The sequence below is a fragment of the Nycticebus coucang genome, chromosome 20 (assembly GCF_027406575.1).
Source record: "Nycticebus coucang isolate mNycCou1 chromosome 20, mNycCou1.pri, whole genome shotgun sequence".
Classification (NCBI taxonomy): Eukaryota; Metazoa; Chordata; class Mammalia; order Primates; family Lorisidae; genus Nycticebus; species Nycticebus coucang.
This window is the reverse complement of record NC_069799.1, coordinates 45,060,621-45,086,880: the sequence shown is the minus strand read 5'-3', so window position 1 is coordinate 45,086,880 and position 26,260 is coordinate 45,060,621. Positions and strand designations below refer to the sequence as shown.

General features: G+C 42.3%; 1 protein-coding gene across 10 annotated transcripts in view; it reads left to right on the top strand.

The window, feature by feature from the left end:
- SVIL (supervillin) overlaps window positions 1–26,260 on the top strand; it is a 267,829-nt gene that overhangs the window by 129,916 nt on the left and 111,653 nt on the right. The window lies entirely within an intron of this gene.

Here is a 26,260-nt window from a genome sequence, read left to right as displayed (position 1 = left end):
AATGTGGTCTGACCAGCCCTGGATGGGTTAGTTCCATTAAGTAAGAAATTGGGACCTCTTTGGGAGGGAAGGCTCCCTTTGCTTATTCCTGTATCATTTCATCACCTTTCTCATGATCCCACCAGCTGCTCTATTAAATGTGAATACCAAGTGTGCTCTAAACCTACAGGTGAAGAAATCAGATGAGCCATCTGGCCATAAATTATATCATGATTCTTGGGAGAGTCTTGTGGCCTGGAGCCAGAGCTGTTTCACTGTGTTTGAAACTGAACTTCAAGCATCTGCTTGCTGAATGCTTTTCCATTTTCCCTTTAAAAGCTGCGTATTAGCACCTACAGTATTTTATTTACTTCACACCATACTGGACAGGACACTTTTTTGGAAATGCAAAGATTCTTATTTTTGGTCTCTTAAGAAACAAAATTACTAACATCTCCCTCTGCCTACCATTGTCTTTTTTCTAAAGGAGAATGAGAAATCTTATTTGCTTTTCATATTATTCCATTGGATAAGAGAATGAGGGAGGGAGGGAGGCTGGGTTTGTGGGGCGCCTTCACAAAGTTTTTCTCACCTGGGACTAAATACCATGCACTCTACAACCTCCTGCTGCTCTAAGCTTGCTTTTGTTACATACCTCCAAAACCAGGCAGGTAGTCAGGATGGAGAGAAGCCTTTCATTATAGTCTTAAAGGGGGCGGAAAGATTTTTAATAATTTTTCTACCTCTTCCTTCTTTCTTTTTAAAATTAGATTTAGCTCCCCCCCCCAACTTGACCATTTTGCATCTTTAAATATTATATTGCAAAGCGACTTGAAAACTGCAGTTTGCAAAATCACACAATTTATAGGTTTTGTGCAGATTTTACTTTCAGTGCCTGACTCCATAAGCATTTATACTCATCAATGGAAGCATCTGCATGTTCCTTCTTAAAATCATTCTGCTGGTGAACATTTCAGTTGCCTAGACCTTTTATGGAAGAGCCTAATCCTTCTGAGGTTTTGGGGCCCCAGTGATCTGGGCTGCCTCACAGCAGGGAAGGTGAGGTGAGTCAGGTTAGATGATGTAGCATGTACTGGAGGGGAGAGATTTAGTGAGTGAGCCATTGTTAAGTTTCTCCTTATTCTCCCTGTCTTTAAGTTATTGAAAAATAATCACAACTTTGCTGGCATGGACAACATTTCTTTCATAGGTGTTTAGAATTGCTAATAGTTCCATACATTGTTCAAAGCAAAAGATGGAAATACAACCCAATAATTCAGAGCCCCAAGTCTGGAAAGAACACTACAAATCTATCACTCAGATACCAAACACAATGTCAAATTTTGGCTATGTTGAATTTACAGTGACCCCAATAAGCAATGAACTGATAAAATGAGAAATGATTAGAAGAGTTAAAGGACTCGGCAATCAATAAACTGGATAACGATCAAATGGATAACTGTACAGGTGATGGGGAACCAAGCAATAGAAAGGTAAAAGAAAGAGTTAACTTTCTCAGCAGAGCAGCCGATGATGCCACCTGGTAAGAGAATCAGAAGCCTGCATGGGGCCCGGTGTTCTGTTACAGATGAGAATGTCATCAATTCTTAGAGCAACTTTAAAATCATCATCAGGGGGATAACTGGGCTGAGACTCACATCGCTAGAAGATACCAGAGTTGGATTTTGAACTTGGGTCTATCTTAAGAGCCCAAGCTCTTAAGCTCCAGGCTGGTCTTTACATTAAGTATCATTTAGGACACATCATTAGTCACCTAGCTTTACATTAGACCTGAAAGCCACAAGTGAATTCTGAAATGGGCTCATGACAAGAACCTCATCATATACGGTAGTTGCAGACTATACCTCAAGCTTAAATCCTTCCCAAAATTGAGGTTAAAAGTGGCCAGATGCTAGGGAAGAAGAATCTGGATAGCTCAGTTTCAACACATTTCCACTCTCAGGGAAGTACTTTGGAATGCAGTAACTCATTATTCTCCCTAATATGTAATGGTTTAGAAGCATTGTTTTCATAGATAAAGAGAAACATTTCGTTCTTTATAATTACTTTTAGCTCCAGCTTCAGAGTTTGGTAAGTCTGCTGTGCGCATTCATTTTAGATTAAAACATGGCACGTAGCATTTTGCAAAACAAAGTAAACAAATAGAAATATACAGAGTATGTTTTTAGTGCTTTTTTAAAATGCCTTTGCTCCAGGAACTTATTTATGCTGGTATTGTTAGCTGTTTTCCTTGGATGAGCAACTTGTATAATTGTAGTAACATGTCTCTGAGATAAAGAGGATGAAAACCGCAACAAAATTCAAACCTTTCAAGTTAGCACATGAGTAATGTGTATTAATGACACAGAGAAGTACAGCCAGGAAAATTGGTTTTACAGAAAGAACACTGCAGACATCAGGGGAGTGTCCGTGCCTGGGGTTACATTAGATCTGCCTTTTAGAAGCGAGTTGCTCACCAACAGAGTCATAGAAATAAACCAAGCTTCATGACAATATGTCTTGACTGTAATTTGGGTCAGACAAGCGGTCCCATACCGTGGGGCCCTTGGAGGGGGACTGTGTCCATGCTACCGTGGGATTTTAGTTAAAATGGTCTCTCATTCCTTCTCTTGGTTCACTGGAATTTGTTTTGGTGTGTTTTTATTATAATTCTACTCCTTAATTTTTACATAAGACCCTTCCTCCTAATCCCAATATTTCATATTCTGGGACTAATAGACTTTTTTTGAGACAGAGTCTCACTCTGTTGCCCTGGATAGGGTGCCTTGTCATCATCACTCACAGCAACCTCAAACTTGCACTCAAGCAATCCTCTTGCCTCAGCCTCCTGAGTAGCTGGGACTACAGGTGCCTGCCACAACACTAGGCTAGTTTGTCTATTTTTAGTAGAGATGAGATCTTGCTCTTGCTCAGGCTGCTCTTGAACTGCTGAGCTCAGGCAATCCACCTGCCTCGGACTCCCAGAGTACTAGGATTACAGACATAAGCCACTGTGCCAGGCCTCCTAATAAACATTTTAATTCCCTAGTAATATATGTTTAAAATGCATCACAATGAGACAGACTTTACTTAAATACTGCTGGTGTGGAAAAAGAAGAAACTGTGAGTTCTTACAGTGTTAACTTTGCTGATGACAGCACCTTAGCCAGCCTGTGGATTCCCCCAGCAAAAGTGGAGGTTCGACAAGCCTGGGCTGTTGAATCACCTGAGGAGCTTTAAGAAAAAATTCCCATGCCTGGGTCCTTCCCAAAAATACTGATGTCATGGGTCTGGGTGTAGCCAGGCCACAGGTGGGTTAAAAATGTTTAGGAGTCTTAACAGTTCTCAGCTATTGTTGAGTATTATACAAGCAAAGAATTGCTAAAGCCCCTTGCAATCTTAAATTTAATTCTATCATGAAGTCCCAAATAAATTTGACTTCCCCTTTCTGATTTCTAGTCTGTAATATATGTAACTGATGATCAAAAATCAGCCATAAAATTTCTTCTGCAATCCTTGTAAGAATCTCATCCATCCCAAAGCACTAAGTTAGAGTATCTCTTTAGCCAGGTGTAGTGTATCTTATAATTTTGTTATTGGGATGCTTTTTTCTGATTATCTTGTCCCCTCCCTCCACTTCTTCTATTAGAACAGTAAACATTCAGAAATGCAAACCAAACCAAAGAGCGGGCTCTAATTTAATGAGGCCCTGAGTTAATATACAAGGCCTGACAATTAAGTTTATGAACTCATCCTAGAAAAAGTGCTGTGTACCTCATTGCTGAATATCACTATGGTCACCTTTGAAGTATTCCCCTTGGGAAGCTATGCACCAAGGTAAAGTGTCTAGTCCACCCTTCAACACAATTTTGAGACTCTTTTTCTGGAACGCTCACCAGAGCTGTCATTCTACAAGAGGGCTGACAATGAAGTTGGCAAACTTGCCACAGTGTGCTTATGTTGGCAGCACCATACAAACAACTCAGTGAGGTTTTGTAACCTTGGTCTATCAATGTCTCACAGCTGTATTTGTGTTGCTGTGTGGCAGTGTCTTGCTGAGTGGTCTTCATTATTGTTGTTGCATGTCTTCGTATTCTGTACAATGACAGGTCTGATGGTCATTCCAGAAAAAGAGTTCCAAAATTGCTTTGAGGGGTGGACAGGGCACTGTCATTGATGAATAGCTTCCCAAGGGGACCAAGGGGAGCAGTTAAAAAATGATGGATAGTGATATTCAGCAATGAGGTATGTAGCACTTCTTATAGGACAAGCACATGAACTTAATTGTCAGACCCTGTATACTTCATAAACATCTTTCACATTTTCTGTAAATTATGAGCCACCCAAATCTCATCTCTCTGACCTCAGGGGAATTGGTTTTGCTATTCTTGCTTCCCCTTGGAGTGCTACAAAAAGTTGTAAAACAAAAAAGGCAAGACTGAACAATCCAAACAAACACAACCCTGAAGAGCAAATAAAAGAAAAAAAGAACTCACACATTCTCATGATTTAGATTTTGTTCTATGTTTTCCAGACAAGAGGAAAAAAAAAAAAAAAAAGCAGCTGTTGTATTGTGAGTTTGCCTGAAGATCAAGGTCAGGCATAGGAGTTAAGTGCTGTCCCAGGGGGCTCCAAGGCCAGTCTCCTGTCTGCCTCTCATTCATACTTGCCCAGACTAGTTATTGTAGAGGTGAAATATTCTTGCTATAGAAAACTTTTTTTCTTTGCTAAATCAGCATGATCAAATATTTCTAAAGCTAAACAAAATGACATATGGCTTGTAAGGAATACTCACACCCTTGCTTTAATTAAAAAAAAAAAAAGAAAGAAAGAAAGAAAATAAAAGAAACTACAGCTGGGAGGGAGTGAGGAGAGGCTATCTGGTACTCAGAAAGATGCCCGAGGCTGCTGCAAATTACATTGTTTTCCTTAAACTCTGGCTGAGCTGTGTGTTCATTAGCTCTGGTTTAAAATCTGTCACCAGAAGAATCTTGTTGCAATCTTCTTTGCTTACTCACTTCCCCCTTTCCTGAGCCAGAGTTCAGCTCTACACAGTCACTGTGGCCAGTGCTTGAAAACCTAAATATTGTGGCTCATGCTCATGCTCATCCTAGCACTCTGAGAGGCTGAGGCAGGTGGATTGCTTAAGGTCAGAAGTTCAAGACCAGCCTGAGCAAGAGCAAGACCTGGTCTCTGCTAAAAATAGAAAAACTAGCTGGTCACTATGGCAGGTGCCTATAGTTCCAGCTACTCAGGAGGCTGAGGCATGAGGATTGCTGAAGCCCAAGAGTTTGAGGTTCCTATGAGCTATGATGCTGCTATGGCATTCTAGCCTTGAGACTGTCTCAAAAAAAAAAAAAAAAAAAGGAAAGAAAGAGAGAGAGAAAACAACAGCTTTGAGTAAAAGCTCACAAGCTTTTCACATTATTTCTAAGAAAAAATAGGGGCACTTATTCTTCTAGCTTTGACACGACTTCCAAGCCCTGTTTCCCACTCCTGCCAGAGGTTGTTATCGCTGGTGAGTTTTAGAACGTTCAGAATAATCCTTTTTTTGTATATCCAAGAGTCTCCACCAAAACCAGAGATAGCAGAGGGGTAACTGGTGGGCAGCAGCCTTGATTACCTGGTGGACTTTGCAATTCAGGTTGGTCATTTCCTCCCCCAGAGACACAGGAGGGTCCAGGGATTTTGTGCAATCTTCAGTTACCAAACAGCCCCTCCTAAGTCTTAGCTGTTAACCAACTGTTAACTATTCATGTCTGCTTTCTTCATTTCTCACTAGCACTGTGGGTTTTATCTCCTCAATTTTTTATATTGTAGTAAAATACACATAACATGAAATTTACCATTTTTATCATTTCCTTGTATACAGTTCAGTGGCCTAAAATATATTTATATTGTTGTTCAATACCAGCCATCCCCCAGCAACCACCATTCTTTCTATGTTTCACCTACTCTACAATTCTCGTGTATGTGGAATCATATAAGATTTCTCTTTTTGTTACTGGCTTATTCAATTTAGCATGATCCATGTGGTAACATATATCTGAATTTCCTTCCTTTTTAAGGCTGAATAAATATGTCATTGAATGGACATACCACAGTTTCGTTTACCCCTTCATCCATTGACAGACACTTGGGTTGTTTCCCTCTTTTAGCTATTATGAGTAAGAGCTGCTAGGAACATGGGTGTACAAATATCTCTTTGAGACCTTGCTTTCAATTATTTTTTTATTTTATTTTATTAATTAATTAATTTGTTAGTTTGTTTTTTTGGTCACTAGCCTTGTTTTATCCCCCCAGAGGTCAGTCTCCTCATCAATGAAATAGTAACAATGATACCCTGTTTCCCCGAAAATAAGACAGTGTCTTATTTTAAGGTGTGCTCCCAAAGATGCGCTAGGTCTTATTTTCAGGGGACGTCTTATCTTTCCTGTAAGTAGGTCTTATTTTCGGAGGATGTCTTATTTTCGGGGAAGCGGGGTATTTACTTTCATTCCAGCAGATTCACGCAAAGCTGCCTTGACTAAAGCAATTGGTAAATTATAAAACAGTGTCCATTTTTGTGGAGTGAGCATTAAATGAGATATTGAAAGCATTTAGCATGCAATTAAATACCATATAGATGGAAAATGCTAGTGTTATTCCTTTATGCCTACTGTCTGATGAATTCTATACTTAGCATTGAGTGAGAACTTGGTTTCTATATGTGATGAGGTAAGAAAAAGGAGGTGCTGGAGGGGATTGGAGTGACCGTCCCATGCAGGATGCTCAGTGGGCTATATCCTGATATTGCTTGAGTTGTGGCATCATCCCTTACCCCAACATTTTCCAAACCCCATAACTGCTCTGTTGCTGGGTGGCTTACTGGCTCTTCCTGTGATTGCTGTGTCCAGAGGGAAAGAAATTTTCAAAAGACACATTACAGCAGTGCACAGGTCAGAGCCTGCTTGACATCACAGAGCTCTCTCTGAGGAAGGAATCCCTGTAACAAAAAGAGGTGTGGGGTACATCCTATGTTTACAGATGGGTCACCTGTTCACATGCACGTAGGCTGGCCTCATCATGTGTGACTGCAAAGACATTTTGGCTAACATTTCAGAAAAGGAAGTGTCAGGATTGTCCCCTGAGCATGTCCTAGAAGCAGTGACCCACAGGCTACATGGCCCAGGCCAGGCCCTGCCACTTCCCAAGGGACACAAACTCCAGTCCAGGGTCAAGGAAAAGAGGCTGTGCTCGTGGAATGGGCCACTTCCTCTGCTCCCCATGACTGGTGGCCTAGTGCCCTGGTCCTGTGGGGAGGACCTGGATGCTGAGCACAGAACTGCCAGACCCTGGAAGACTAGATGGGGGTAGAGGGGCCAGCTCCCCAGGCTGGAAGCAGACAACAAGCACTGAGACTAGGGACTTTTTTCCCCTGGGCCACATGGACTTTTTCCTTAAAAGATGAGTTGTAAGGATTTGCCTGTCCAAAAGCTACTTTGTTCAGTTATTACATTATTAGTTCTTCCTCCATCAAGAAACTGGCTAGTAAAAGGAATGGGGGTCTCCTTCTTTGCTCCCATTGCCCTCGTGTTCCAGCGTCACTATCCTTTGTAAATAACAGCATTTTGCTGTCAGGATGCTTGTCCCTCCCCAGGCATGGGACTGGGATCCAGGCAGCCTTTCTGTGTCATGGCCAGCCAACCACTGCCAGGTGGGTACACCACCTGCCTCCCAGCCCCACCCTGCCATGTCATCTCTGAGGGTGCCTGGATCATACTCCGTTCTGGCCCTAGCAAGCACCCTGGAACACAGAGGTGAGATTACTACAGCTCCATCCATAAGCACCCCAAATTCCACAGCAGGGGTCCATTGAGCGTGGACTTTGGCCTCCTGGGTGAGCAGATGTGGTGTGGCAGAAGCCTCACTAAGGAGATGTAACTGCCCTCCAGCACCGAGCAGTTCCTCCTCCCATCTCCTATAGGATGGGGTCTTTACCTTCCCGGAGCTGTGCAGAGTAAGGACCGCAGCTGGGGCTGGGGAACTCTAGAGCCAATGTGGTGGGGAGTGTTGTGTTTTAAATGTATTTTAGAACAATTTTAGGGTCAGCATTGAGCAGAAGGCATAGAGATTGGTCACATAACCCCACTGCCACACACGCACAGATTATCCCCCCATTATCCCCATCCCCCACCAGAGTGGTACAGTTGTTACAGTTGGTGAACCTACATTGACACATCAGTGTTACGACTGTCCCTACTATTTACGTTAGGATTCACTCTTGGTGTTGTACATTCTATACATTTGGATAAATGTATAATGTATCTGTCATTATATGTACAGGTCGACTATCCCTTATCCAAAATGCTTAGGACCAGAAGTGTTTCAGATTTCAGACTTTTTTCAGATTTTGGAATATCTGCATACATGTAATGAAATATCTTGGGGACAGGACCCAATCTAAGCACAAAATATATTTATGTTTCATGTACGCCTTATACACATGGCCCGAAGGTCATTTTAGGCAATATGTTTTTTTCATAATTTTGTATGTGAAATAAAATCTATGTACATTGAACCATCAAAAAGCATAGATGTGACTATCTCAAAAAGCTTCGGATTTTTGGAGCATTTCAGATTTCAGATTTTCAGGTTATAGCCTGTAGTATCATGCAAAGTACTTTCACTGCCTTAAAAAAGTCTTCCGCACACCACCTCCTCATCCCGCTCTGATCCCTGGCAGCCACTAGTCTTTTTCCTGTCTCCATAGTTTTACCAAGATTTTTAGAATCAGATGTATTAAGAATAAAAGGCCTCAACCAAAAAAAAAAAAAGAAGAAGAAGAAGAAGAAAAGGCCTTTTTTCTTTTTAGTCTGCAAGGATAACTAAGGCTTTATTCATTTAACAACATCATTGTCTTTTTGATAATTAATAGCATTGATTTATTGACTTTTTCCTAAGTTTTGGAACACTGTGTAAAATACGGTGTGGCTGATTTGGGAAGTTCTATTGTGTATCATTTTTCCTGCCCTAACGCTGAGAATTCTTGTGCAAGATAAAGGAGGCAAGGCAGGAGGGAGTGATGGACATTTGACATATTTGGGTTTTGATAACCTTCCTTGGTCGAGTTTTAGTGAAGACAGCCTAGTTTCTAAGGACCTGAGTTAGGTCCCTCATGTCCAGGTTTTCCTTGGCCTGGAATCTTTCTTGTGCATAGGTGGAAAGTGAGGAAAGTCCTTGGGTTCCCAAATGAAATACAATAGACCTTGTCTAGTTGACCACCTCCCTATACTGACCACCCCCATATGTTGACCTGTTTGTTATAATTCCTTAGTTGGTCGCCTTATAGAGGTTAGAGGTTCTATCTATAGGGGGAACTTCAGGGATACCAGGCTGTATCTTTCAGAGCACCAGAGGACTATGGGAAAGATTGTGCCTCGTTTGTATTTTTCTAATAGTGTACAATTTTGGCAAAATATTTCATTATGATACAGTTTTGCTATTTTTTTCACAAGTGCCCTCCAACTATACAAATGTCAACACAGCTGCTATCAAACAAATGTTAAGCATAACACAGAGATTAGGGCCACAATCTCCTTGGTAATATTTAAACCCGTATCGCTGTATTTGACAGCTTTCAATCTGACCTTGACTATCCAAAGTCTTACTTTGGTTTAAAACTTCAGTCCAACAAATCAATAAAATAGGACTTTGGAGACTTTTTTCTCTTTTAAATTTGGAAACTGCATTGAAATTAAATCTCGTTCCACTACCTCTTTCTTTAGCCCATAAGCCAGTAGGATGAACTTTTATTGAGACCACCATGAAGGAAATAGATAAATTATTTGAATTTTGTCCACACTTACAGTGTAGTGAATGTCATAAAGATTTTGCTTGAAAATCAGCCAGGCTTTTTTTCCCCCCCAAGAATAGATTTTACCTAACAAAGCTTATCTGCATATTTTAACATTGGTTGTTTAGCTTGGGATCAAATATTATGGGGGGGGGAGGGACCTCCCCCTTTCCTACATAACTATCAGAGACCTCAGACTGTGTAACTACGGATGCCCAAATACTGAAGGGTTCATTACAGGGCCCTCACTGTCACCTGCAGGAATCTCAGCCAGAAACTGTGAACAGCGCGGGGGCAGATCGGGAAGAATTTTAAACAGAAAATAAGAAACCTACCTGTATTCAGCTTTTGTGAAATTTTATGCTCCTAGGAGACTCTCTTGCCCCGGTCTTATGAAATATCCAAGTGGCTTTGTTTTCTTATTTGTAGATTTGAAATATGTTGGAAATTAATATTATTATTAATATTAACATTAATAGAACACGCATAGATCACAGGCAAACACTTAAAAGAGTCATATACCAATGGGGGGTGTCAGGGACAGTTTGTTTTCCCATATCCCTAAGCGCACCCCCCCCAATTGATTTGTAACTATGCAACACAGTAGCATTGTTTCAGAGGAATTTGTTCACCTGTGATGAGCATTACAGCAGCATCTAAGGCCAGAATAAAGTACCAAACAACCATAGTAAATAACCAGTCTGGCTCTTGGCCTTTCTCCCTCTGGAGTCTAGGACAGACCAGTCACCCAGAGCCTTTGCCCCATGGGCTAAGATCCCTTCTCGGCGTGGAGCTTCATGTAGCCAAGAATAATGATTTACACTGGCCTGAGTCCTACTTTCTGCCATGCATATCCTATAGCTCGAAACATACTGTCAGTACCCAAGTAGTTAGCAACTCTATTAGTTCCAATAGTGCCAGTTTAAAAAAGCAAAAGCAAAAAAAAAAAAAAAGACAGAGGGTGTTTAGGAGAATTGGTGTTCTGCGGCTTATAAGTTATGATGATTGCTTTGTCCCAGGTGAGATTCCGAATAAAATGTTCACACAGTTGTAATGTTTACGTACAAAATTTTTATTATCGTACATGATTGCATTGGTTTTTATATATAGACTTATTACTTTTTTATGGGACTGCCTCACTTTTATTGCTGTCAGTATTTTAGCTTATAATATAGGCAGCAATTGAAAATAGCAAAAGCCCTTTTATGTAGCTGATAATAAAGCTTCTTAATTTGGATTCCAAAGGTTTGGATTGCATGGTCCACAGAAGTCTTATTCAACAGTCTCTTCCTGAGGGCAGGGTGGGGAAGCTCTGGACTGGCCTGGGGAGAAGGGAGAGGAAAAGGTAAGAATAATGACCAAGAGTTAAAGAAAGAAACCAGCAAGGTAAAATCACTGGCATTTTCAGAGTATTTGCTATTCCATCCACATAAAATAAATTCCACTTCACATGCATTAAAAGGCCAATGGGCATGTTGGATGTTATATTATACTTTTGTTTTATTTGTTTATTACTAGAACTTAAGTTCTTGTGGGCAGGGAGTTTTCTTGGCTGAATCCTTAGCCCCAGAAAGGGCTTGGCCCATAGGGTACTCAACGAATATTTTTTTGAGTGAATGAATGAAATAATTTGCTAACATTTAATTTCTTCCCTATCTCAGAGATATTCAAACTGCTTTAAACAAAAATATCCCAGCTTCAGGATTTCTATGAAGAGTAGTGTTTGTAAAGTTGACTTTGGGAAGTGCATCAATTCTCTTTTGCCACCAAGGGGCGATATAGTGCAGTTAAGGAATTGAGTTTTTAATGAATTCTTTTTGAAAGGAAGATTAGTAGTACTCTAGCTGATTCTCTGAGACTAAGTTAAATGGATGCTGTAGGATGAGGTTTAAAGGTCTATCAGCATATTCGCAGCTTCCCACAGGGTAAGTTTAAAAATAATATCCATAAAAATTGCCTGATAATGTGCTTAAAAATAAGAGTATTATATAAATAGGTAGTAAGTGATGATTTAACCTTTTATCATTTTAAGATTGCTTTCTGCTACCCAAACGGAACATGTAATCCTTTTGCCAAAAGGTGCACAGCACACGTGAAAGTGAACAAACACTCCTCTCCAGAACAAGGAAACATCAGATACAAATCCATCATTCTGTCCATGTAGTTGGCACATTTTTAATGTCAAGGGGGGAAATCAGTGGATCTAGGTCTGTTACCTGGATAGTGATTAAATATATATCTTCAAAACTGAGTATCAGGTGCTGGCTGGCTTAATACAGTCAAGTGTATGAATAGTTCTTTTGTGCTGGAAACCTGTTAGGCAGCCTTGCTTAAATGCCAGGGGGAGGGTAAGTCTGTAACATCCTTGTTATTAATGAAGGAGTCACAGGGACTGGGAGGGAGGCATTTTCTTTTACAACATTACATTTAATTAGAATAAACTGAATATTCATGGAGTTGGCATTGCCCACTATTTGGTGTATCAGCTTAGTCCTTTATTACTATCTACAGTTTGCAGCTCCTGTGGTCCTGAGGTTTGGCCCGTATAGGAAGAGTGGGGAAGATCCAGGTCCGTGTGCAGCTCCAAACCTCCTCTTCCAGGAGTCTTGGTGGCCAGGGCTTGCCGGCAAGAGTTGGTAGCCAGCAGCTAATGTAGTTCCTCTTTTCTTTTCCTTGCCTAGGCTGTAAGTAGAAGTGGGAATTAAGAATCAAACTACTCCAAAAGCTTGCAGCTGAAGAAGAAACGGAATAAGATGCTTCTGTGCTAACTTGATCTTAAACAGCAGGAAAGTAGCCGCTTGTGATTAAAATAAATACAGAAGCTAACCAGTTCAGTGGCTGCATGCTGCAGGCTGCAGGGGGCTTGTGTGTTCCCTGAAGTTTGGGGGGGTTACAGTGGTCCTAGAGCACCTGTCCACTCCTTTGCATTCTTGCCACACCTGTTGGCCACCTGTGGTTCTTCTACTTGGCCCAATTTAGAGGAGACAAAAGAAGGGCACCCTGCCTCTTCCAGCCTTGCAGGTGGTTCTAAGGGCAAAGGCAGCAGGAGGGTATGGGGGTGATGTTACTTTTTAAAACTATTTAAAATTTTAAAATTTGAAGCTGAAGGCACAAGCTTTGGGCATCTAGTGTCCCAAACCTTGTTCTTTTCTTTGCCAGGAATCTCAGGACAGGAAAATCACCTTTATGAGACAATCCCCAGATATCTAGACAGGAAAGTCACCTCTATGTGGGGAACCCCTGGGGTACTATTTTGAGTTGGTAACCCTCCCTTAGTGAAAAACCAAGAATTGATCTGCTATTTACATCCCCAACATACTAGCAGGTCATGAGGCATCCCCTGTTCATAACTTGTGATTCAGATACCTCAAAGTCCATTCCCCAGGAAAGCAAAGAGTGGGTGTTGTTTGTTAATTGTGGGGTCCCCAAATGATATGTTAACATGAGAAAGAGTTAACATGGGACAGGAGCACAGAGGGAAGAGGGAAAGGATGAAGTTGTCACATGCATCTCAGCTTGCCACCTGCAACGCTTTGGCTTCATGGAGGATTCTGAGCTAGTCCACACACAAGTTGGATGAATACTGCCCTCCAAGTGCCTCCAAGGTATTGCTAGTTTATTCTCTCTGCCCCTTCCTACTTTTGCTACTTTCAGCATTGCCAGTCCACTGTTGAAACTTGAAATGCTGGTAGTGTTCCCGACTCCATTGGGATATATCAAATTCTGGTGAAGCAGTGGGTGGAATGCCTTCTGAATGACAAAGGGGCCTGTGGCTAAGAGCTAAAGGAAGTGTGCAATGATGAATGTGCTGCAATTTATCACCATGAATCTGTTCTTTCCCTTATATGTGTAGAAAGAAGAACTGTACAGGGGCCAAAGGCTGGGAAGAGCCTCTGAGCCTAGACCTTAATAGAATTACAGCAAAGATAATGAATGTTCCTCTTCAAGGAGCATTTGATCAACAACTCAGCTTCCTTAGTTGAAAATGCTTTTCATTTTCTCGGCATTTTCTGGAATGTTGAGAGTCGCTTGCTGCGCCTGACCTAGTGACTCCATTTTAAGCATCTAGGGCATGCAATCTATTTGCAGACAGAAGGTTGCTATTTTGGAAGTAAAGGCACCTCAGAGAATCCAATATATGCTAAATAAGCTCCTTCAAAGATTGACTTTATGTGAGTTCTCAGAGGCAGCTAGGGAAGAGGCTGGGATAAGGCAAAGAGGAAAAGAAATTTCTCAGTAACAGCCTAACAGGGCTAAAGTTAAGCTTTCTTTAAAGTTAAGCTTTCTTCTACTCTGTAAGCTGGACCCTGGGGCTAGAGTCTGGCCCACAGCACCACAAGTTTCTATTATTATGCAAATGTACACACACCGCTGCCTTACAAGAGTTTTTGGCAAAGAGTAACCCTTTGTCTGCCAAAAGGTAGGCTGTCCATTTGCTTGCAAGCCCAGCGTTTACAGTGGGCGACCTATAAGCCAGCCAGTCAACTTGCAGATTGCCTTATTAGGCAGGCTGCAGAGGCCGCTGTCTGGGGACAGGCTGGCAGAGTCAGTGACAGTGAGCTTGAGTCCTGTACTGAACCCCAGAGACATGGCCTAGTACTGCTTAATTAATTATAGTGCCCTGCAGTGACCAGAACATGCACTCTTCTCAGCAGGCGAACTTGATGGGATGGTTGGGAAAACAGAAGGTTTGCAGAGGAGATGACTTCCCGAAGGACAGAACAGTATAAGTCATTTTCTTAGGGCCTTAAACTTGTAGCTGATACTCTTCAGTCTTGTATCAGGATTTATTCTAGTGAGTATGGACTTTATCAGGAAATTAAAGGGGAAAATGTTTAATGTTTTCCCTTCAATCCAAGATGTTTTGCAGACTCTTGGAATCTTGTTCATATCATGAAGTCTTTTGTAATGGTGAAGTCATATGGGTGCTGAGGAGGAAATGTCACCAGAGTAAGGCGAAATTAACAAGAGGAAGGAAATGCCTGTGTTCTCTCTTTTAGGAAGTAAATCCTTATTATAATACTGCACTGACGTTTGTTTCAGCTGGGCTTGGGCTCTATCTCTTGTACCTAGGAAGAATTTCTCACATATGGGGAAACAGATGGGGAAGCATCAGTAGACAACCAAGGTGGTAAAGGGTCTTGGTATTGATGTACAAAAAGGCATCCTTAATTTATATATTAGCTGACTTCCTTGTCTACACTGTGAACTCATGGAGGGCCAGAACTTACTCGGCATTCTAACTGCCCTGTGCCTGATTCTGCTCGTCCCTCAGCAAATGCTGTGTACCAAAAAGGAAGGGGTTCTGGAGACAGGTGACTGGTAGAGTCAGACATGTGCAGGAGGAACAGCTTTGAAATTTGTTCGGGTGCTGCCTGAGTATCTAACTGGAAAGGACATGCGAATAAGAGAAAATACCTGCCTGCAATTCACATCTTGCTCTCAACATTGAAATCCCCCTATAACTTACCTTCTGGGCAACTACCTTGTTTCATCAGCTTCCCTTGGTCAGAGACATGATGGCTGGATGGTCAGGTCTGGTAATGGAGACTAAAACCCAGCTAGAGCTGTTGTCAGCCAAAGGGCTATATTGTGACCCATGAAGGGGGTCCCAATAATGAGTTTGTGAGTATACACACACACACATATATAAAGTTGGCTTTCATGTGCCTTTTCATTTCATTTTCTAAAATCCCAATTTACAGGTTGAAATGGCCAGAAGCATGCAAGCCATGTTTAGGAAATGACTGGGGTAGTCATCAATATTCCTAAGACGGTGTTTCCTCACTACCCAAAGACCATGCAATACAATGTATTTCATGATGGTGTCTGGGTGTGACAAAGGTCTGAAGTTCCTGTCTCTATTTGGGCTTCTAGAGATGGCTCTGGAGTTTTCCTCATAGGCTGTCCAGGGTCTCCCCTCACACCTCCCCCTCCAAATAGTCTGGTCTTTTTTTTTTAGAGACAGAGTCTCACTCTGTCGTCCTCAGTAGAGTCTTCACAGCAACCTCCAGCTCTTGAGCTTAGGCAATTCTCTTGCCTCAGCCTCCCGAGTAGCTGGGACTACAGGCGCCCATCACAACACCCAGCTATTTTTGTTGCAGTTTAGCCAGGGCCAGGTTCGAACCCGCCACCCTGGGTATATGGGGCCAGCACCCTACTCACTGAACCAAAAGCGCCGCCCACAGTCTGGTCTTTTAAGCTCAGGCCTCCTTTCGGCAGGATTCCCATTCTACTCCCATGCTGTGGCACCCCCCTTCTTGGTATGTCCATCCCTCCCCTCTCTTCACCTGTTACCATCACTTCCTTCACAACCAAGCTTTTAGTCAACTCCTCCAGGAAGCCTTCCTTCATCACACTCAACCCATCTAATCATTCTATTTTCCTGTTTCTTCCTGGACTTGATATCATAAAGGGCTTGTACTAGGGGTTTTCAAATATTAGAGCCTGTCATAATTATGTTACAGTGGGACCTTCATTTTTAACAAGCATCCCCTGCGATGAGGGTCACGTAAGTTAGATATCATTCACCTATGTCAGATATTATCCTTATTCATTAGTGTTAACGCGTCTTGTGTCATTTAAGCAGTGTAGAATGTCTTTTTTTTTGTCATGGCCTTCCCATGACGCCCATGCTGCACGCCATGTAGTCTGCCTTCCTGATGCTGATTATATATGAAAAGTCACCCCAATCATGTCTCATTGACACCCCTCTTTTCCCCATCAATCAGAAGTGTACTGGAAAGCGGCTCTGAGGGCCTGGTTGGTTCTCTGGTACCAGTTAATGGAAGGTGTCTGAAGGCCCTGGCCAAGATGGCAGCAACCACCGCTTCCCGCCTGCTCTGCTTCCGCTCCGGGAAGCTGTGCTGGCCTGAGATGTGCACCAGAGGGGGGCTGCTGATGGTGAGCAAGCACTCAGCCAGCCAGCGCGATGAAGGCTGGAGCTGTGGTCCCCAAACCTGCTGTGCTTCCCCGCAGCAGGGGCGAGTATCTGGTGGCCAAGCTGAGCCATCTCATTAGCTGGGCCTGCCGGAGCTCCTGGTGGCCCATGCCCTTTGCTTTGGCCTGCTGCCCGGTGGCGATGCACCCGGCCTGACTGGGACCGCCTGGTGTGGTCTTCCGCCAGGCAGATGATGATGGAGGCCGCCACGCTCAAAAACGGCATGGCCCCAGGTCTCCCTAAGGGCTACGACCAGATGCCAGAGCCTGGCTGCAGCACGTCCCCAGGGCTGTGCCGATGGAGCAGGGTACTACCCCTGTTTCTACTTGGTCTTGAGGGGGTGTGACTGCATCGTGTCCATGGACAGCCACGTCTCCGGCTGCAGGCACCGCCGAGCCCTGCTGGACAGCATCCTGTCGCTGCAGGGGAAGATCAGAGGCAGCAGGGGCGCAAGGTCTGGTACCCTGATAGTGCCGCCGCCACCAGAGCTGCCAGAGCCGCGTCTGTGTTCTTGTCCCACAAGACTGTCAACAAACCCACCCTAGAGAGAGACCAGTTAATGGAACCTGTAGAAAACCTGGGCTGTGAGTGACAGGGGGGATGGCACCTTGCTGAGCTTTTCTTGGATTTTCATGGTGATTGGTGTTGCTGAGATTACCATTGTTTTCATTTTATTAAGATGCCCTTCTGAGGACAGGGAGGCCCAGAAATGACTTTGTTGAGTGCTTTTTCCTTGGAATCGTTCCAGTATGACCCTAGAACAGCTTTAATCTATCGGATATCAACAGTCATTTCATATACTGACTTGTCTGCCATCTGGACTTTGACACTCAGAGAAAGTTCTCATATCTGATGATTCAATGTTTCCCTGCTTTCTGTTCACGGGAAAACTATCAAATAGTTGAATGATGGGAGGTGGGAGACGCCTTCCCCGCCTTCCTGGAATGACTCTAACAGTGTTAGTGCTTTTCCCACTGCAGGTTGTCTTGTAGGTGAGAGGAGAGGCTTGGGCCCCTGCACCCATGAAGGTCTGGGGTTCAGGGACCCCCAGGAGCAGGGGCCTCACCTTGCTGGTGCGATGTTTGGCACAGTGCCGTTCCTGGAAGGCTTAGCATTTGCCTGCAACTTGTGATTTGGCTTCAGGGCACATTTTACTTTCTGTGGTGTTAAAATATATATAAAATAGAAGTCATCACTTTAACCCTGTTGGAGTGTATAGTTTGGTGGCCTTGAGTGTGCTTACATTGTTGTGCAACCATCAGGACCACCCTTTTTTCTGCATTGCCAACTGCGGCTTTGTGCCCATGAAACGATCACTCCCCATTCTCTGCTCCCCATCCCTTGACAACCACTACTCTACCTTCTCTATTTGAATTCGCCTATTCTAAGGACCTCACATAAATGGGATTATGCAGAAATTTGTTCTTTGGTGACTGGCTTCTTTCACTTAGCTAGTGTCCTCAAGGTTCATCTAAGTTGTAGTATGTGTCAGAATTTTCTGGCTTTTTAGGGCTAAATAATATCCCACTGTGTGTTTATTTCAATATCTGTTTGTTTGTTTTTTGTAGAGACAGAGTCTCACTGTACCGCCCTCGGGTAGAGTGCCGTGGCGTCACATGGCTCACAGCAACCTCTAACTCTTGGGCTTAGGCGATTCTCTTGCCTCAGCCTCCCGAGCAGCTGGGGCTACAGGTGCCCGCTACAACACCCGGCTATTTTTTGTTGTTGTTGTTGTTGCAGTTTGGCCGGGGCTGGGTTTGAACCCGCCACCCTCGGCATATGGGGCCGGCGCCCTACTTACTGAGCCACAGGCGCCGCCCTTCAATATCTGTTTTAAATATAAACCAACTTTTGCCTTTTTGTCTGACCATCAGTCGACCATCTTCTCCACCTGGATTTTTCATCCTTAAAAACATTAGCTATAGATTCAGAATCAGCCAGAAGTGAAAAGGTTAGAGATAATTTTCAGTACAAATATTAGCGTTACTCATTTGAACATTTATTTTAAAGGCATTATGAGATCTTTTAGGGGACTGCAATAAGACTTTTCTTTAAAAAAGAATTCTTCAGTATAATACAGGGTGGACACAAAGTTCACGTGCGATTTAAATTACTTTACTATTTAAATTGCACATGAAGTTTGTGTCCGCCCTAGATATAGAAAAGTTGGCGTGGTTTTCTTTCAGAGCATCTGATAAAAAGAAAAATAGCCATGAGTTGTAATATTTCTTGCAGAAATTACTTTCGCCTTTTCATCTCTGCCTTCATGGCCTGTTTTAAATTACCTTGTGAAGTGATGTAATGCAAAATTTTATTTGCAGACTTGTCCAAAAGATTGCTGCTAACCAAAATTCACAAAGCATTTCCCAGTGAACACAGGAGGAGAATTAGACTGAAGGAAGGAATCTGGAATGTCTGCATACCCCATATGTGATAACAGGGCAGTGAAAAGCACTAAGTGGGCTTTCCACGGGGGGGATTACCTCATGTCAGGCAGTTCTGCCTCAGATTAAGGGTCTACACGCATAAATAAAATCCACCAAAGAAAACGAGAACACCATTTATGGCTGTTTCTGGCATACAAAATACTCCTTTACTAGGCTATAAAAATATATCCTTCACTTTGGCATTTCAGCCCAGCCATCATCTTTGGGAGCTTCGAGTAGATTTCATTAAAATCGCTTCTGTGGCACTTCTCAATTTTAGAAATGCATCAGTATCTCACCCCAGTCTGTATTCAGACAACCGGGAGTTGTCATTTCACACCCCTCTGTATTGCCCCCCATTAAATCCCAGCTCATGTGCCTGTAGACTGGGAGTGCTTCCGGGAATGTTCAGTGAGCAAACGGGGGAACACAGCGTGGCTTGATCATACAAAGCTCAGATCTCTTTTCCACGTGTAGTTCCTTGCATGGGCTAGACAATGCACTCCAGTTTTCACAGTATTTTCATGTATGTGCGTTCATTTCTTTCTGACCTCACCTTTGCATTTTCCTCTTTGCTTTGATTTTGGCTGGTCGAGGAATGGCTGTTTTGCTCTTCAAGTTACATTTTAAACAGTCTAGGCTTGAATATTTATTCTAGTTCACACCCTGGCAGTTTTCTCTTCTGCAATTGGGAATAGGCACAGGATCTCCCTAGCGGGCCTGAGAGGACTACATGAATATAATGGCCCTGTTCATGACGATGATCCCCTGGCAGTGAGTCAGTCAAGGTCACAGGTGTCAGTCTCCTGTTTATATCACTAGCTCAGTTGTAGTAGAAAATGGCTGGCTGCTGAGATACTCAGCCTTTCCCCTTTTCATTGGCTTTGCTCCTGTTTTCTCCTCGATGAGGATGACCCCCAAAGGACAGTTGCCATTCCTATTACCTCGGTCCTTCAATGTTGTCAGCTAGAACAATTGACAGAGGACCAGCTTCTCAGATAGCCTCCCTGTAGAGGGACAGGTGCAAACGGCCCTGGACAGTCCCTGAAGAGTTTCAGACCGTGATCCTTTGTCATCTAATGCCTTATTCTTTGGCCTTGGCGATTTGTGAGATGACACTTCTTCCACAAGCTCATACCAACATTGTCACTAGTCAGACTGTAAGAATCCTCTCCTCTGTTCTTACACAGTGTCCCCAGCCTATCTTCCATATTTTCTTCCTATCTCTCCCTGCACACAAATTTTTGTGTCTGTGTCACCATTTCACATTTTAGAAAAGACAAGAAGACTTTATTTAGAAGGAGTCGCCATGGAATACTTTTCCTTTATGCTACCTGCTTAAGAAATAGCATCGGTTAAAAATTGGAGGAGCTTAAGAACAGACAGGATTTCATTCCTTGCCTGCTTGCTTGAGTCACTCATTCAACCAATACTTAGAGTTCGTTTGTTCGGAGCCAAGCACTGGGCTAGAAATGCACCCGGAAGTGTGTCTCAGGTTTTGCCCCTTGTGTTCTTAATCATCTTTTAGCTTGGAGACAGTGAAGGTCTTTGGCAGGAAAGCTTTGGTAACAGAGAAGCACTAAGCAAGAAGAAAATTTACAAAAGGCTTTAGCAGTTTTGGTAGTAGGAGGAGCTGATCCAGGCCCTTCTGTGTCATCATGGCCCATGGCGTTAAGCTTGAGAAATGCTGTATTGCACGTTATCAAGATGTTTGGTGATTGTCTACTCCCCAGTTTATAGCCAAGAAAATGCTTCTTTCTGTGGGGAGAAATGAGCAGGCTGGTGTTGTGTCGTGAGTCCACGGGCACAATTCATTCATCACCAGGATTTTCCCAGGGATTCTTAGTCTAAGTCGAAGCCTTGAGCATTTGAAGAGGTCCTGTTTCCTTCTTCCTCGTTTGTATTCAATTATTTTGGTTATTATAGAAGTAAATCGTGCTTACGGTGGATACCTTGGAAAATCGAGAAGGAAACATAGCAACAGAGTTATCTGAGCGGTGAGAGAAGCAACGTTTCTGCCTGTTCACTGTCTTCCTCATTAGGAGAGTGTGTGTACGTCTAATACAACATTCAGAGTTTTCTCCGTCACTACTAATTGAGTTTCAACCCTGCTTTGCTTGTGTCATTTCTTTGCTCAATCTTCTATATGTCCCCCATGTCAACTAATTGCAGTTTTATTTACAAGCAAAACCGTGGTAAACATCCTTGTGTTCATTCATCATTTCCTTCTGTACGGTACCAGAAGCAGAATTGCTGAGTCATCGTTTCCTACACACACCCCCAAGTCCTATTAGGTGGGAGCATTGGGAAGGACAGGAAACGGCACAAAGAAATCAATGGCTTCCTTTTTTACACAACCCTCCTCCCACCACGGACGTTGGCTTCTGTCTTGGCCTTCATGCCTCAGTTGTGCACTAGTTCTCACATCTGGGGTCAGTCCTGGTTTTGAGGAGCATTTAGAGAACCAAAACTGGAACCTAGAACTCATGAGGTTTAAGGAAAGCCACCAGCAGCTGCTCTGACTTCTCCGTCTCGGGTCAGGCTGTGTTCTTTTCCAGATAAGCCAACATTGGGCTATAGGACTAGACGACTCTATTACTTCAATCCAAGACAGGTTCGCAGCAGTGGCCCTGGCTAGTGTCTACGCTGATCAGGAACATGAGAATTATCCTGGGGAGAATCAGAGGATGTGGATTTCCAGTCTTGCACTGCCACACCACCATGACCTTGAGGGAGTCATCTAACATTTTGTTAAATGAAGACCAGGTTATCTCCATCTCTTGGACTCCATCTTCCCAGATTCCAAGGTTTTGGATTTACCAAGGCCTGTTCCACTTGTTCCAATGATACCACTTTGGGTTGTCAATATCTCTGTGGTCCATTCATAGATCCTTCTTGGTCTTCCAAGTTCCTGCAAGCTACCACCTGTGTACCACAACACAACAGGACGTGTGCCGTGGCCATGCTACTACGTATGACCATGACCTCCCTTAGCCCCTCCCAGGCACACATTCATGCCTTTCCCATTAAAGGATTTTTGCATGCCTATCTACAGGAAACTTCATCAAAAAATATCTTACTTTCATGAAGCCATAGCTCCTGAATATTGAAGACTATTGTGCTTTGAAAGAGGAAAAGATTAGTGATTCTAATGGGGCACAGTGGCAGAGAACTCTGCATCCCCTTTATTCATGCTTAGCTGGTGGTTAAATGGTTGTGTTGGGAAGGGAATACACAACTATCAAAGCACGCAATTAAAATGTCCTCTCCTTAAATGTTAAAGAAGATCACCATTACAACTTAGAATTTCCTCTGCAGATAAATATGTTACCCCCCAGAATGATATGAGGTATTGTTTAACTATTTTGTAAGTCCCCTGTGTGAATAAGCTAGCTTAAAATAGTAATAAAAAATAATAATAACAACTCAATAATTTTTGGAGAGTAAATGAAAAATTTTCATGGATACTTTCTATTGGTGTAAAATGTAGATTTTTTCTTCACAGGCTTATTTTGTTTCTTCTGGGTGGGATACTTAAACAGTAAATTAAATTTTATATCCATCATTAAAAAAATATGTGCTTTTTTTCTTTCAACAAGCAAGTCAAGATTTAGATCAGTTTGCTTTGTGTCATAATTGATAGCTGAGGCAAATAATTCCAGTAAAACTTCGTTACCAACTTAAAGAGACTATCCAGATTGTTTTGTCTACTCTATTTGAATTTCATTTTAAAAATTTAAAATAAGGCTGGGTGGGATAGCCCAGTAGTTAGAGTGCCAGCCCTGAACAGCAGGGGCGAAGGGTTTGAACCTCACCCAGCCCTGCTTAATGAAAATTTAAAATAGACTTATTCCTTAATAATAATTCAAAAGAAGCATTTAGATTCTTCTAGGATATTTATAATTGAGTATTTTATAGGAAGAGTAGTTTTCAGGAGCATATTTGGTGATGAGCAAGTGGTACTGGGTTAAGCAAGTGATACTGTGTTTCATTAACTGTTTAGTTCCTTATGGTGCCACTATTTGTCAACATACATATTATTTCATCCTAACTTTTTATTTCCAGAATCAGTTTCTTTCATTGTTTCTTCCTCTTTCTCTTCTCTTTCCCAGGCACTCTCATTCCTTTTTGTTACTAATTATCTATGACCTTACAGTAAAGTTTTGACCTTACACTACAGTTACCCAGAGTACTTACGTTGTTCCTGGCTGAGTTTCTTTAACTACCCTATTCACTGATTTTAAAAGATTAAAATAATCAAAAATTCAGGGAAAAATGACAAACGCGACCACCAACCCATGGTCCAACCAGTGTTGATATAACTTACATTTATGCCCCTTCATGAATTTGGTGTAAAAGTCTTCATTTTCACCTTAGGTACTTATTTTCCTTTAGAAATCCATCCAAGTCCATCTGATTTGAATGCAGGATGTTATCTCTTATCTCATGAAGTCCTTGGTCATTCAGCAGACGTTTACTGCAGGCCTACTGTGTGCTAAATACCCTGTTCAGGGCGAAAGATACAAAGACAGACACACTCAGGGGTCCCTGCCTGGGGGCAGGGAGGTAAATCAGATCTTGATCTCATCTCCCAAAGACCCACTGACTCCATCCCTCCGTTGTCTACCCAGGAGTGAGTTACCTATCCAGCCCTACTTCCTTCACTTACAAATGAGACCATTTCCCTTCATTCTCTTTCGTGTCCCTTTTAGCTATAAAATTGTCAGCCTGTAATTATGGCATCGTTTTCCTGGAATCACATTATCCCTGCTTGGTCCCACCAGCTACATGTTGTGATTGCAGGTAAACAAGTGATGTTGAACAAGGCAAAACTTCACAACTCCTGTCTCCAATTAAAATGTTGGAAGCTCTAATAATATCTGCCCTTTGTTTTCCCAGAGTTGCACTCATGTGTTGTTCATAAATCTTAAGGCTGGGTTTTTGGCTCCCTGTTAAGTAACATATTTCATTGAATTTCGCCAAAGCCAAACTTGGAGCAGCCTAGGAATGGTTAGGCAGCTTCCTTTGTTTCCAGTACAGCAAGCGTCTCTCTGCAGGTTTTTATTTTGTGTGTTTGTTTTGGGGGGAAAGGAGGTGTTGTTCTGGGCTCCTCCGATGGTGGTGAGGTTGTCTGCTTCCAAGACACGTGCTGTAACTCAGTCATGGCTTTGCAGTGGCATCGGCGTCTCATCCCTGCACTCCAGTCTGTGGCAGCACCCTTGGGCCTAATTTCTGCTCGTAATCTGATTATGAGGTTTCAGCTCTTCCAGCCTGCAGCCTCTCGCTTTGTGTTCACCATACGCTCAAGGACACAAGTGCCTGGTCGCTCCAGCCCAGCACTGTGAAAAATCTCAACCTAATTTTGCTTAGAGCAGCTGACGGTCCTTGCTGGTTGAGAATTAGCTGTAGAACAGGCTCTGTTTCTGAACCTCCTGTGTGCAACCATGTTCAGAAGCCCAAGTTTTTCCAGCTATATGGGAGCTTTCAAATTCTCTGAGAAACAAGGTAAGACAAGAAAAAATACCGAGTGTATTTATGTGTGGATTTTATAACAGAACGAATGCCCTGTATTCCTCCTGCGTCTAATTAGTCATATACTTTTCTCAAAGGACACTTCGCGTATCTAGTTGAATTTCAAAATGAGTTTATCTTGTGATTGCTGATAATGTGAATTTTTTTTTTTTTCTGTTAGTTACTGTTAAATCACTAAAACCTTTATGTAGGAAAACCTGCAAATAAAACTGGAATGTCCAAACTCTGGATCAAATTCTGGTCACGCTGCTTTTAGCTAAAATATTTTTCTAAAGCAAATGCTATCTATGCTTATTTCCAGTAGGGAATGGTTGAGTGAGTTTCTTTTTATTAACTCTTCATGTGAGATGGTTGGGAACAGGATGCTGTCTTTTTTAGTGGATTTCTTCTAGCACAGAGGAATAGATGTGCTTTCAATTTATCTAGTGAAGTGGTATTGCATGTCCAGTTTAATGATGGAACAAAAATGAAATGCTGCTGTTATTTTGAATCTCATGTTTTGAAACTCAGCTATTCTCTAGCAAAAGTGTTTTCTACTACAAATGCACTATTAGGAAGTTAACTGAACAATTCAGAAAGCAGATTCAGGAGTTTTCTTTTACAATATTTGATAGCTCTTTGAACTCAGTGCTCTTTTCTTTAAATACAAAGCAAGATACTTATATAAATAGGAGAAAAGCCTGGATGTTTAATTGGCATCAGTCTTTCATTTTATTCTATGTCTCTGGTTGGCCAGGATTCCAAATTCCAGGATTGAGGATGTATTTTGATGGATAATGAAGTGTCAGAATCTGGTATATTTTTGTGTCTCTTTTTCTCCAGGCTTCTGCTCCTAAATCTTAAACAGTAAAAGGCACTTCCTTAGGGGAAGAAGTTTCTGGAAGGGGTCAACTTGTGGTTTTCTTAGTGGACAAATGGTTACTATGCCAAAAGCTTATAAAACAGATTATTTGCCATTAGACTGATTATAAATTTTGTCTGTGCCTGGTATTGATTAACCCATTCACTCAGGATGTGTGTTTTTCCTGTATGAGATTGTTACCAGCTGTCTTTACGTAATATATATCTTGTCTTTAAAAAATAAATAAAAGGTTATTTTGATGTGTTATTATTATTTAGATTTTAATGAAAGCCGTAAAGGACCCAACTGAAATGTCCTTTGCTTTTAAGACCCCTCCTTGCCTTCTTTTTTTTTTTTTTTTTTACAGTTTCTGGCCGGGGCTGGGTTTGAACCCACCACCTCTGGCATATGGGGCCGGCACCCTACTCCTTTGAGCCACAGGCACCATCCCCTCCTTGCCTTTTTGAAGTCATCTCAAACATAGCAGGCAAATCACTTTCAACATTTCTGGTTACCTTGACCAAAATTGCTGAATTATTTTCTCCTTCTTTTCCTGAGTATTATTAGTATTATTATTGTGTTATTTGTTATTTAATTCCTTGAGTTATTCTTATTGCCGTAACAAGTTTAAGCATTGAACTGTGTCAGAATATTTTTTTTCTTTTTAACCCCTTGAGGTTGGGGAGACTTGCCCAAGTAAAGGGAGC